The 14342-nt window shown below is 37.4% G+C and overlaps 1 protein-coding gene across 4 annotated transcripts in view; it reads right to left on the bottom strand.

Moving 5' to 3' along the window:
- The window catches only part of LOC102122290 (testis-specific basic protein Y 1-like), a 537360-nt gene that overhangs the window by 53165 nt on the left and 469853 nt on the right, over positions 1–14342 (bottom strand). The window contains exon 5 of one of the 4 annotated variants that reach the window (XR_010584363.1): positions 12856–13536. The exons of the other annotated variants lie outside the window; for them this stretch is intronic. The gene's annotated coding sequence lies outside the window, so the exon portion shown is untranslated. Of the gene's footprint in view, positions 1–12855; positions 13537–14342 lie in introns of those variants that run through there. 4 annotated transcript variants of the gene reach the window in all.

Genomic DNA, 14342 nt, shown 5'->3' with positions numbered 1-14342 from the left:
AAAAGAGATGAAAGATGTCAGATTCCCTATGGACGGGCAAAATAGTGACGCCAGGCTGTGAAATATGATGGAACATAAATTGGTCAGCTTGTCTGTGGTGACTGTGTCTGTTTTTCCCCGCTCTTCATGATTTAAAATGAAGCCTAGTTAGCATTTTAACCTAAGAGTTGGTTTTTCCAAAGGGGGAGCAAACCACAATTTTTCAATTTAGTTTTGATAAGTCTAGAAGCCAGGTTTCAGCTTTTACAGTTATAAAGGAAAGCAACATAGGAGAGTTATGATTCCATTTTGATGGCTTCTCTGGTAGCTGAGACAACTGCTGGCGGCTTCTAACTCAATCCAGGCACAACATTCTATGTCTGGGTGTTTGCATCAAGAAAGGAAAACCCTGAAGATACGATTTTTCCCTGGTGTGATCAGGTACTTTGTATTCGATTTCTCTCTGCAGGAATGCATAGACTTTTTCAACCTTCCTTCACCCTGCTATGCTTTATTTCCTGGACCCTAAAGATTATACCTGTCCTCTCTGCCTGCCTTCCCTCCTTGGAATATTACAAATGCTTTCTTCCTGCTATTTTTCTGCCTTTCTTCATATGGTTTCTTTAAGTAATTAAAAAAATTGTTTGAGATAATTTTAGTTTTACATGCAGGTGTAAGAAATAATACAGAGACATCTCAAGTATCCTTCATTCAGTTTTCCCCAAGAGTAACCTCTTGAAGAAAGAGCTACAGAACAATGTCACAACAAGGAAGCTGACATCCACCAACCTCATTCACATTTCCCTGGTTTTTCATGCCCTCATTTGTGTGTTAGAGTATATGTTTGTGTGTACTTCAGTGCAATTTTATCACATGCATAACCCTTTCTCTGTAAAATTTTGTTCAAGTTTTTGTTGACGCAAGTCTCTAAAAGTTTACTACTTTGAATTAGAGGTAAGTTTTTTAACACTCATCCTTTAACTCCCTAAAAATTCAATGTGTCAAAATTTGCCCAAACTCCCCAGGAGCCTGATTACTGTTGGCACTCAGCTCAGATCACTTTTAGGACACGTGTGAGTCTTTTAAGATGCTGAAATTCCTTTCAATTAACCAGGAGTCAATATATTGTTGAGAGGGATTCTCTGCAACGGTGCACAGTCACCAGAATTTGGAGTCATAGGACTCACTATGACTCCTCACACCTAAATGTCTCAAGCATCTCCCACTGTGATCTATACTTTTCTATTTTTTAATTATTTAATTATGTCACAGTCCAATTTTGGACCTTGAAATAACAAAATATAAAGGCCAGTAAATTTGTTAACTGGGGGCAAATGTGAATGAGAAGGTGGTGAAGAATATTTCACACTACTTGATTTCATTTTGTTTCAAAACTCTAAATCAGAATGGGGACCATTCAAGCAACAAAATATATTTAAAGGGACAGTATCAGATTGTATTCAGAGTGCAGAATAAATTCTACTAACCAAAAGGAATGCACACATGCACACACACACACACACACACATACAAACACACATAAGTACACACACACAAAGTACACACATGACTATGCACACACACACACACATGCACACACACACATAAAATTTTATTTGCCTGCTCAGCAGGAAAGTTCCTGAAAATGACATAGGAATAAAAAGAATGACCTGAGAAACATCCCCCACGTTAAGGCAGCCTTCACTTGTAAGAAATTGCTTGAAAAGGGTGGACAGACATTTGCAGGGTGTGGGTGATGGCTTCCTCTGTAGTTGAGAGACTAATGTTCTCCTGCAGACAGAGGGTGGCTCTATAGTAATTTTCCTTCCTAACGAGAGGTGAGAAGCAAAATCACAGCCACAAACTTTGGAGCCTGGAAACAGAACCACGTCCTACTGGGGTCTCGTGCCCAGAGGAAGTTATACATAATGTTGAGTATTAGCAACACTTCTCTGGTGGTTTCACGTTTAAGACAAGCCATGTTAACCACTTCCTGGTGAAATAGTGTGAATTGCATTCTGAGGGAGCTCAAGGTCGAGCCAAAAGATTTTGGCAGCCTGTTCCTGCCTACCTCCACCCTACATAGATTCCTAAATCAGCATAGTATGCTCATGTCCAGGTAAACAAAGCGATCGTGTCTTCCGTGTTGTAGATGAGAAGGGTGGGAGGTAGGTTGGCTTGCTGTCCAATAAACAGATAAAAGGAAGAGCAGATACTCTATAGAAAAGTTTCACACTGATAACATAATTTTTAAAGCCAGCACAGAAACTATACAAGTCGGGCTTATGCTTTAATGGTTTAAATGGAACTATAGTGACCAAGGAGTCCATATTTCTAGGAGAAACTCCTCTAGTGAAGAAAAATAAAGTGTCGACAGAACAGAATCAATACTAACCTTTAGGCTTTAATACAACATATATTGGACTTATTCCAACTATGTCCCCTGGGCTCCCCCATCTACCCTGTGAATCAATCCTCCTTGTTTGATCAAGATTCCAGCTCCCTTGCTCAGGCTGTTTAGAGAAATAACAGTTCAGATATTCCGTACCTCAGCTTTAACCAAGAGGAAAGATCGTTCTGCACTGCCCTTTCTTCCAGCAGCCAAACTAGCATTTCCCAACCTTTTCTTAGCACACACAAGAAGCAGAAAACTTCCTGCCAAATAAAAGGCCTGGATTTGCTCGGCTGATTGCATTCTGAGCTGGAAGGTAGATGATCTTTATTCTGAAGCTCTCAATAGCAGGCACAAACCTCCTTTTCTCCGAGTCTGGCTTTTCCTCCTCTGGAAGCAGGGATCTATTTTCTACCTACCTCACAGGTGAGTTGTGAGTTTTGAATGAGATTTTTGGGAGCCAAAATGCCAATGTAGAAAGCTCTATCCAAACAGAGCAGGAACATTCTGATTTTCTTTGGCGTGACCCTTGGAACTTGCAAAAGGTGATTAATAAAAACTATAAAGCTGTGGCCTATAATTTCGGAATGTCAACAATCGCCAGCAATTTTTGTTATTGGGATCCAAATGGCAGGCAGCGACAGTGAGCAAGTTTTCCGCCTGTGTCAGAGCTTGCAGTCTCAGTTTACGTGCACAGCACTGCCAGCTCCAAGCCTGTGTTATCAGGAGACTCAGGAAACTTGGGCACATTCTTCGGTGTCTTCTTGGCACGGAGCTTGGAATAGTTTCACCTCTTAATCTGGATTCCCTTTCAGTTCAGCAAACACAGCCAGCAGCTTCAATAGAGGCTTTGCCTGGTTCTAAGACTCTGCAGATCACGCGGGGCTGCACGAATCACTGGGTGGAGATCAAGTTAAATCAAGATACACATTGTTGTACACTGTAGGCTGGCAGACTGAGAATGAGAGTTTTCAAACAAGCACCTGCGTCTTTTCTTTCCTAAATGATATCTGTTTCAGAGGCTACCTTTTAGGTTATGTTTAAGATAGGGGTTTCTGAATAGGAAAAACCTCATCTTGAAAATTTCCCAGGAGGGACTGGACCACAAGTCTGTGATCTTGAGAGAAACACCTCCTTTCTTAGAGAATGCCTCTTTTGGGGCCATAGAAAGAGAGTGGGTAGTAGGTGATTTTGCTATTAAGCCAGGGGAAAAAAAAGAGGGGGGGGGGGTTTAACGATAATGTCAGCTAATAGTTTATTTCAAAGGTTTAAGGAAAGAAGCCTTTGCAGTGCTGAAAGTAAATCCTCTTCACACCTTGACAAATGTAGACAGTCTCCTATTCCTGGAAGATGGCTTAGAAAATGGAAACATTCACTGGTATGAATAAAAGTTTGTCTGTGTAAAATTAAAGAAAAAAAAAAGAGAAAGAAAACCAAGTCCTGGATAGGTTAGTTTTCTGCAAATAAATTCAATGTTTAGAATAGAAACACATTATGAATGGAGGACACATCTTCCTTCCCTTCCCCTGGGACACAATCTCTTCTTGAATGCCAACCTCAGGACAGATGAGGGTCTATTTGGGGTCTTCTAACTTCATTCAATCCTTGAACATTCCTGAGAAGACAGGCTAAATCATTACAAGCTGTAGTGGAGGCCAAGAAGGCTATCTAGGCAATAAAGGGTATGAGGGTCACAAAGCCCTTGAGACTTAAACACTGTGCATGCAGGCTAAAAAAATTCTATTTTCAAAGCAATGGAATGTTTTTCAGTGTGAACAGTAGTCTCAGGTTGGGATATTTTTAAGTAATTTATTTTTTCTTTATTTTTCTCAGCTACCATCTTGAAAGGTAGCTTTGCTTGTATTTGTTCAGCTCAGACTTTTAGGTTAAGAGCTTTGTTCACATTCTGGTGCAGGGCTTGGAAGAAAAAAAATTTTTTTTTTTTTTTTTTATAAAGTTGTAGATAGTAAATAGTTTAGGCTTTGCAGACCTCAGGGTCTCTGATGTGAGTACTCAACTCTGTCTTTGTAGTGTGGAAACAGACATAGACAACATAAAAACTAATGTGGCTGTGTTCCAATAAAACTTTATTTATAAAAACAGGTACCAGGCCAGATTGACCCACAGACCTTTTTTTTTTCTGTCAGTTTGCTGACCCCTCTAGAAGCTGATGTAGTCCAGATGTGCAGAGCCAGGGGTCAGTAGCTTTTGGGTAATAGCTTGAAGCAGGGGTTAGCAAACTACAGATGGTGGGCCATATCTGTCCTGTTGACCAAGTCTTAGCAGTTTATCCAGTGAAACGTTACACGACAAGCAGAGTAAATGAACTACATTGAACTATATCTACACCTAACAATATGTTAGAAACTTGACACTAACTGAAAAAATCAAGCTACTACAATATCACTTTTCATAAAGCACGGAAGCAAATAAAATTGACGTGCTTTGGTGTTACCATACATTAGTCTTGCCTGTTGTAATTTGAAATAAATGAAATCATGTAGTTTGTTCTCTTCTTCATCTGGTTTCTTTTCCTTAAATTCATAATTTTGAGATGTATCCATACTGTTGCATGTAATAATAGTTTCATTTTTATTGCTGAGTATTAGTCTATCAGTATGCCACAATTTGTTAATCTATTCTCCTGTTGTTCAACTTGTTGCTTCTAGTTTGGGACTTTCATTAATAAAGTTGCTGGAACTTTTGTGCAAACATTCCTTTATGGACATAAGTTATCATTTATTTGGGGTAAATCCTATAAGCGAAATTGCTGTGTAGTACTCCAGGTGGTACCTTTGACTTTTAAAAAGAAAATGCTAAATTGTTTCACAAAGTGGTTGTGCCATTTTCATCCCCCAACAGCTATGTGAGTTGCTCCATATCTTCATCAACACTTGGTATGGTCAGTCTTTTCAATTTTCATCATTTTGCTCAGTGTGTGTTGATGCTTGGCTGTGGTTTTAATTTGCATTTTTCTGATGATTCATAATGAGAATTCTCTGTCAATAGTTGCCTTGAGATATAGAGGAATGGCAGCCATTAAGCCTAAAGGGGGATTAAATAATATTTTAGGGTGATGAAAATATTCTCCATCTTTTGATGGTGATTGTTATATGAGTATAAAATCAAGAAAAATAGATGCCCATAGCTGTCCATAAAATAACCTCAACAAAACTAATATAAATATGCTAAATTGATTTGAAAACCCCACCAAACAAAACATATTTAGGGACAAATATGCATATAATAACATTATATATATAATAAAAAGATGTATTTATTTACTTAAAATCAAGAGAATGAAAAAGCACAAATTTCAGAGCAGTGGTTTTTTCCGGGAAGAGAAAAAGTGATAAGAAAGATAAACGAAGGTAGGAGAGAAAATACTTCTTATCCATCACAGGGTTTATGATGGAAATACCTACCATAAAAGAGAGACTAACAAGAGAAAAGCACATTAATTTATTTAATATAAGCTTTATGTGACATGGGAGCCTTCATAAATGAAGACTCAAAGAAACAGGAACACTGTATTTTTACGGGAAGTCACAGAAGAGTATAATTGGAGGATACAAAGGTTTGGGCTAATGGTGATAAATTGGGGGCAACTCAGCAAGTCCTATTTATTCAGACTCTTGGCCTCTGCATGTCTTGAAGGATATGGATGTTCCTTTTCTCCAGGAATAGGGAGGATACCTCTGAACTGAAGGTCTCATGACCTATGTCAGAGGAAGTTCAGAGACTTCTTTTATGAGCTGCATCAGGGGAGAAGGGTGAAGGGAAGGTGACCTTCCTGCCTTCTGCTTCTGCTGTTTCCTCAAATGCCCAGGTGCCTATATTGGGGTAGCATGTCCTAAACCCCATTACAAAGGAGTATAGAGATATATTTAGCTTCATAGGTATTTGGAGGGTCCATTGGGTTAATTTTGTTATGTTTCATAATTTATGCATATACACATTATTTGGATACATAAAACGGTACATAATAAATTCTACTTATAAAAACATGCTCTTAGTGCTTGGGTTAGAATCTCATACATGGGCAAATTCCAAGTCACTTAAAAAAAAAATCCCACATCTTTTCAACGTGGGATACATTGTGGTGGTCTGCAATCTCAGGGTCTGGTCTGATAGGACAAGACTGTTCAGAGAAAATGTTACATGATTTTGAGGACATACTAAGGACATACTAAGAAGTTTTCAGGGGAAGTCAATAATTTATTTAACACGGAAGGTGGTGGTCACATAATTTGATTTATGTTTTAAAAAGATCACTAGGGCTGCTAAACAGTGACTGAGTGAAGTACAATCAGAAACTTTTAGGGATCTACTGTAGTTTGCACTTGGGATGAATGATAGAGATGAAGTTGAATAGAAGGAGGTGGATTTAGAGGATATTCTAGAATTAAAGTTGATGGAATTTGCTGAGGCTAGGATATAATTTTGAAATATCTTCCATGCAATATGCCTTATCTTCCCCTATCAAGCTTTACAAAATGCTTAACTTCTTTTAAAACCTATTGGCCAGGTTGCTAGGTCATTCTATGAATTCATAACAGTCATTTCTGTCTTATGGTGTTATGAGATTTAGGGTCCAGATTTGACAGCTAAAAGACAGAAATAATGACCAGGAACCAGTTAATATTTTATTTTGGACATTAATTTTATATTTGTCTTAGAACAGTAGCAGGCAACATATGACATTTTGGAAAACCCATTCATTTAGGTTTTCCTTTTGCCTTTTCTGAAGGAATGTGAGTGATGAGAAACTTGTATCAGTCGAAAATAATTCATTCAGAACTTCCTCTATAAAGACCACAATGCTTGGCTCAAAAGGAGGAGAAAAATACTAAAATATGAGCTTTGCATATTGTAGAATTCCATCTAGTTATAAAAAATGTATTTTTTCCCAAAAACTTTCTTTGTCTAACAAAGTGGTTTTAAATCGAGGGTCAAATTATTACAAGAAAAAGAAGTTTCTCAAAGTCCACACCCTGCCATAACATTTTCATTTTTCCTTCCAAAGTCAATCATACTGTCAGGAATTTCCATCCATAGATTTTGGGATCATGCACATTTTGGTCTCCACCTAAGGCTGTCATTTATTGAGCTCTATTACTCCAGTCATCTCTTCCAGATGTTCAAATGAATCTTTCAAACTTGAACTTTCAGTACCCCAATCTTCAGTGCATTCTATTCTCTCCGACCTTGGCTTAGTGACCTATGTCTGAGGACTTTTTGGATGAAATCTGGAACTTTTTAAGGAAGCTGGCACTTTTTATTTTGTAAATGAGGACTTTACAGTTTTGTTTTTCTTATTGAACTCCTTCAGTTTTAAAGAAGGTACTGTGCCAAGGGAGTGAACACTTAGCACAAATGTCTATGCTTAAGCTGAGTTTGAAGTTACGGCCCAGTGACTCTTACGCCATGAGTAAAGAGAAAGCAAGTGTGTAAATTGAAATAAATCCCACTTCCTGTCCTCCTAAGTACATGCATTTATGGTCATGGTTACTAGTTATAAAGCTCACTGGGAATTTGAAAGTAGCCAATTTGATAATAAACTAAGTGAATACGGATAAAGTTTTACTGATTGTAGTTTTGTGAAATGCAATGGTAGTACATGATTCTGTTTGGATTTTTTGTTCATCAGTTGCTAATGCTGAATGGAAGTGTGGTAAGAAATGCACATTTCAATCCCAGTATATTATAAGAAGCAAACAGAGGACAGTCAAAGTGCAATTTTCTTTATTCATGCTTGCCTTTAACATGCTGGTGGTTAATTGAAAAAGCACACAGTGAAGAAGAACATTTCACAAAATTACGAATATTCTAGGAAGCATCAGGAGAGACTGGGAGAGGTCAATTGGCTCAATCTCTGCCTTACAATAAATATCAAGAATGCAATGACCGTGAATCTTAAGATTCATTAAGAATTCTACCTTTCTCTCAGTAACTTCTGCTCTTTGCAGGAAAGATATTCCAATTGCCATGAAATCAAACAATTCTTACAATTTGAAATGATTTATCCAACTTATTATATTTCCTTGGAAGGTTGTTTCAAACTGGGGATTTAGGAGATATATAGGATATCCATCTATCCAACTATCCATTGATCTGTCTTTCTATCTATCCTCCTCTATGTATCTCTGTATCTACCCACCTATCTACATACCTGTCTGTTGATATTGGCTAAAACTGCCTAATGTCAAAGTTGTAACAGATTAAAAATTGACAGACATATTCAATCATCTTGACAAAATTTAGATCTGAAAAATATTGACAAAGGAAATTGAACCCAGTAGAAACAATTGACACAAATGAACATCCAAAAAATTAGAATAATTGAACAGAGGATACAAAGTAGCAAAATACGGCATGAACATGTCTACAATTTAATGTACAACATTAGATTCTATAACCATGGGTAAAAAATTGTGCTGTATTTAAGATTCATGCTAAATGAACAGATTTTAGCTGCTCTTGCCATGGGATAGTGGGAGAAATGGGTATCTGTGTGAGATGACGAATATGTTAATTTGTTTCACTATAGTAACCTTTTTACTATCTTTTTACATATTTTTTACTATCTTTTTACATGTTTTGATATGCAGTGATCAAAACAGTAATATAACATTGTGCTGCATACCTTAGTATACACAATAATATTTGCTTAAAAAGTAAAAATAATAATTAGGAAAATTTGATATGTCTTAAATAATCATTGAAATAAATATGAAAAGAAAACAATGGAACCAGTTTAATCATATTGTACAGAAAACTGATCAAGGGATTCCATTACATGTTGGATATGCACCACAAAAGAGTCTAAGAATTGTAGTACAGTTTCTCTGTACAGCTTCTCTAAAAAATGCTTTGTTGGTAAAAAAGCCATAAATATTAGTATAGTTCTGATTAAAAGGACATAAATTGAAGTTGTCTTTGAGGGAACAGTGATACCCTCAAAACAAAAGTGTAAAAGCACCCTCAACTAGATAGGTCTGATATGCAGTGATCAAAATAGTACTATAATATTGTGTTCCTCTCAACTCTGGAGCTGTGGAAACTGAGTATAGTCAACAGACAAACGAATTCACCCTTCCTTGTATTTGTGAATAAGCTAGATGTCAAGGAGGCAACAGAGAGAAGTGTTTTGAATGATGTTAAAAAAAAAAAAAAAAGACTGGCTGGACACAGTAACTCAGACTTGTAATCCCAGTGCTTTGGGAAGCCAAGGTGGGAGGAACTTGAGCCCAGGAGTTCAAGGCTGCAGTGAGCTATGATCGTACCACTGCACTCCAGCCTGGGCGACAAAGTGTGACACTGAATTAAAGGAAAAGACTGATTTATGAAAGCAAATACATACTTAAAATGTGCATTTGCATGAATAAAACTGAAAAATGAAAACCCAAAGCTTAAAAATATATTTCCAACATGTCAGATGGGAAATAGCCAGTGAAAGGACATTCAATATCCACTTTTCTAGAGCTTTACTGTGTTTTCAGGAGTAATTTTTCTGCCTAGAGTTCAACAGATGTTAAGAATAGTGACATTATAAAGTTCGGCTTGATGGCCAAAAATTGGTAATTCAGGATAATGTTGTCTAAAGAGCAACATAAATTATTTCCTTATTATTTGGTTGGCGGGTATCATTTTCAGCAAGATAGGTTTTAAAATCCACAATGGGACCTTTATATAAAAATGATGCCAATACATATTAGTTAAATTACCTTGTATGCATATTTTATACTGATGGGATATAAGCTATTTGCTTGATGATGAAAATAAAGCACCTGAATATGTAAAGTTGAGTAGATTTCACCTGCTGGGAAATATATTCTTAGGGTTAAAAATGCGGCATCACGTGGAGCTGGAAAGTCTTCTCGTATCCCAAAGGGTAATAAAATTGAGTAGGAGAGAGTTTCAATTATTCCCCTAATAAGCAAATAAAGCAGCCACTTAAAAGTTAGTATGTTTGCAATACTGAGACTTAGTTCTGTGTTAAATTCTGCCTTCCAGTCTCCGAAAATGTACGTAACCTTTTACTATCTTAAATGAGATTTTCTTTAATGTAAGTTTTATGATGAGCAAGTTGGGTGAATGTAATTTTCCATAGTATAAGTGAAAAACACACATTTCATTAACAACGAATAACATCAACAAAATGTCCTTCCAAATGAGGAAACAAAAAACAACAGATGCTTGCCAAAGAGCTAACAGAAACAAAGGCAAACGGAGAAAACTTTGGATACAAAATTAAAGAGGCGCAAGTGTTCACGGTCCTTCCTTGAAGTGGTGGGGGTATGCATAGTTCTGAGGAAACCTTGTCTGGCAAAACCCATAATTTGGAGTATTACAGTTGTGTCTACATGACCACGTAAACTTTCCCAGTGGCTACCTTATAAATGGTGCCAAAGTTTAATTTGACTTCAAAGGTACAGAACAACTATGTCATGTGTTTGAAGTCAAGAAGACAATGAATATATTCATTTCTATAAAGTAGTCATTTGACTTAAGCTGTTACTTTTTCTTCTTGCTGCCATCCAGTGATTTCAAAATTTTCAACTGCCTAGCAAGAATGTGATCCCAATTCCAATGCTGTAGATTAGGATTGTATATTATGTTTATGCAACGTTATGGCCAATGAAAGATTTCCTTGAAAGGTTGTTTCAAACTGGGGATTTAGGAGATTAAGGAGATATAGGACATATATAGGGAACATTTATAGGCAGAAGCCTAACTTTTTTTTTTTTTGAGACAGAATCTCAGTCTGTCACCGAGGGTGGAGTACAGCGGCATGATCTCGGCTCATTGAAACCTCTGCCTTTCAGGTTCAAGTGATTCTCGTGCCTCAGCCTCCTGAGTAGCTGGGATTACAGGCGCCCGCCAGCACGCCCAGCTAATTTTTGTATTTTTAGTAGAGATAGGGTTTCACCATGTTGGTCAGGCTGGTCTCAAACTCTTGATCTTGTGATCCGCCGTCTCGCCCTCCCAAAATGCTGAGATTACAGGCTTGAGCCACTGTGTCTGGCCAGTTACATCTTTTACATCTTCCCCAGTTTCACAAATGTAAAATACAAAAAAGAGCATCCATTCTGAGAGAGAGTATTTTCTAATATTTGTAAAACAGAAGCAAAAGATATAGGTGGATTGAGATTTTTTTGTTTGTTTTCTGTTTTGTTTTGTTTTTTGAGACAGGGTCTCACTCTGTTGCCTGGGCTGGAATGCAGTGGTACGACCATCGCTCACTGCAGCCTTGACCCATGCTCAAGTGATCCTCCTGCCTCAGCCTCCTGAGTAGCTGAGATGACAGACGTGTGCCACCACACCTGGCTAATTTTTTAACTTTTTGTAGAGATGGGGTCGCACCATATTGCCTAGGCTGGTCTCAACCTCCTGAGCTCAAGCTATCCTCCCACCTCGGCCTCCCAATGTGTGAATTTTTAAAATATTGAAACTTCACAAAGTCCACACAAAAATAAAGATGCCAAACTGATATATTATTTATTTATTAAAAAAAAAACTATGGCTTCTCTTTGTATTGCTTTGTGTATATGTGCTCACCAGTTTAAAAAATGTAAAAGAACTTGAAACTTTGAGGTGGTTGATCTGGAAACACATGTTCCTCTTGTCTGGAAACAAGCCACTCTCTAATAGAGAAACATTGGAGCAGACACATACTGTCATTATTTTTGGTGACACAGACCTCTCTGTGGTGCACTGAGAGAGGGAACTACACAACGGTGTGACTAACAGGAGGCCAAGTTCACTGGGGACATATTGAAGACAAGCTACCCCAGTTTGTAAACATATCTTAACAGATCACCTACATGTAAAACCTCTTATTTATTCTCACACATATCCAAATTTTTATTTTTTTCTTCTAATATAAAGATACAACATTTCTGGATAAAATAAGCCATGGTTTTAAGGCTTGTGGAAACAAGAAACGTTTTAAGCTCAACTGAAAGTTCAAAGTGTCTTTGAAATACGTTTGGTTCAGCCAACTCTGAGGTACATTGTGCCCAGATCAAAATACCTTTTACTTTAAAATCTAGAGAACGTTTAGGAAATTTAAGTCATATGGCATTGTTCATTCTTTTATTCAACTCATTCAATATTTTCTTTTATAAGCCACTTAACGTCCAAAAGTTGTTCTTGCCTCATTTCTTAGGGACAGGAAGCCATGTTTACCAGGAGTGTATTAAGTTACAGGTCTGCAGTTTGGAGTATGGTTTACACTTTCTACCTGCTTGGAAAACATGTTGGTTCAACATTTTAAAAAGTTAATTCTGCTTCCTTTGAAGACTCTTCCTAAATATCGAGATGTCTGTTCATTAATTACAACATAAGTAAAACACAATCAAAATAAAATCATAAAAAGAATACACAAATCAATCTAGAAACATAAATTCCTATAAAAATAAAATGTAAAGAATAAAAAATGAATCAATATTTTTCAGGACCTCAATGTTGGGCAATGTTTCCATGATCTATTTTCATCTTTGAAATGAGGAATTTTTACTTAAAATGGAAAGTCCACAATACCACTGAACCCTTTTTGGTTCTCCATAATTTTGACCCACTTTTAAATTATCTGCTTCTTACCCTAAGTATGAGAAGCATAGGAATTATATTGGGAAGAGGTCCCTATTGTCAGAGTGCACAAAGAAGGAAACTGAGACCTGAGAGGAACACGTCCTAGTTCACGGGATTGGAGCTCCAGAAAGCTGGGGAAATAACTCAGGGCATCGGAATCAAAGTCCCACCAGCAACGCTGTCCTTAGGAGAGACAGCCTTGAAGCTAGACCTGCATTTAAACCACTAATCTGTTGTGGCCTCTGTAACATAAATTAATGCCTTAGAATATTGTTTTCCATATTGATGAATATAATAATAGTAATAGCTCACACTTCCCTTGCACTTATTCAGCGTCATGAATTGTTCCATTAACTTTTATTTTATTGGTGTGTAATTTTCACATCAATCTCACATGTAGGGTACTGTTGTCACTCCCATCTTACAAATGAGAAACGAATGCACGGAAAGGTTAAGAAACTTGCCTGAGGTCACACAGCAAACGAGATGTGAGTCTTATCCCACAAGCAGTGCTCTGACCTGCTGCACTGTTTCCTCTCCTTTAAATCTAGAGCAGAGTTGCTGGAGAGCTAAAATAGGGAAGGAAGTTTGAGTGTTAAATACAGTAAACTATGTGGACAGTGGACAGTTTCTTCCTTTCTTAAAGGCTAAACAGTCAAATGTGAAATTTTTGATATATAACAATGTCTATGTGTATGTCTATATGCCTATACCTAGACCTAAACCTGTGCATGTATCCAAATTTTGTACCTACATCTCTTCTAGTTAAACAGCATCACACGTGCCAGAATGCCATACAAATGTAAAAGAGAAAGTGTAATAGCCTGTTACTTTTTAAAAATATATATTTTATTTTAAGTTCTGGGATACATGTGTAGGACCTGCAGGTTTGTTTCATAGGTAAACATGTGCCATGGTGGTTTGCTGCACCTATCATCCCATCACCTAGGTATTAAGCCCCACACGCGTTCGCTATTTTTTCCTGATGCTCTCCCTCCACCTTCTCCCGGTCCAGCCCTGGTGTACGTTGTTCCCTCTCTGTGTCCATGTGTTCTCATTGTTCAGTTCTCACTTATGAGTGAGAACATACAGTGTTTGGCTTTCTGTTCGTGGGTTAGTTTGCTGAGGATAACAGCTTCTAACTCCATCCATGTCTCTGCAAAGGACATGATCTCATTCCTTTTTATGGCTGCATAGTATTCCCTGGTATATATGTACCACATTTTCTTTATCCAGTCTATCATTGATGGATATTTGGGTTGACTGCATGTCTCTGCTATTGTGAATAGTGCTGCAGTGAACATACACATGCATGTATTTTATAACACAATAATTTATATTCCTTTGGGTATATACTTGCTAATGGGATTGCTGG

Source organism: Macaca fascicularis, chromosome X (genome assembly GCF_037993035.2).
Source record: "Macaca fascicularis isolate 582-1 chromosome X, T2T-MFA8v1.1".
NCBI lineage: Eukaryota > Metazoa > Chordata > Mammalia > Primates > Cercopithecidae > Macaca > Macaca fascicularis.
Note: the sequence above shows the minus strand (reverse complement) of the source record. Positions and strands in the feature narration are given on the sequence as shown.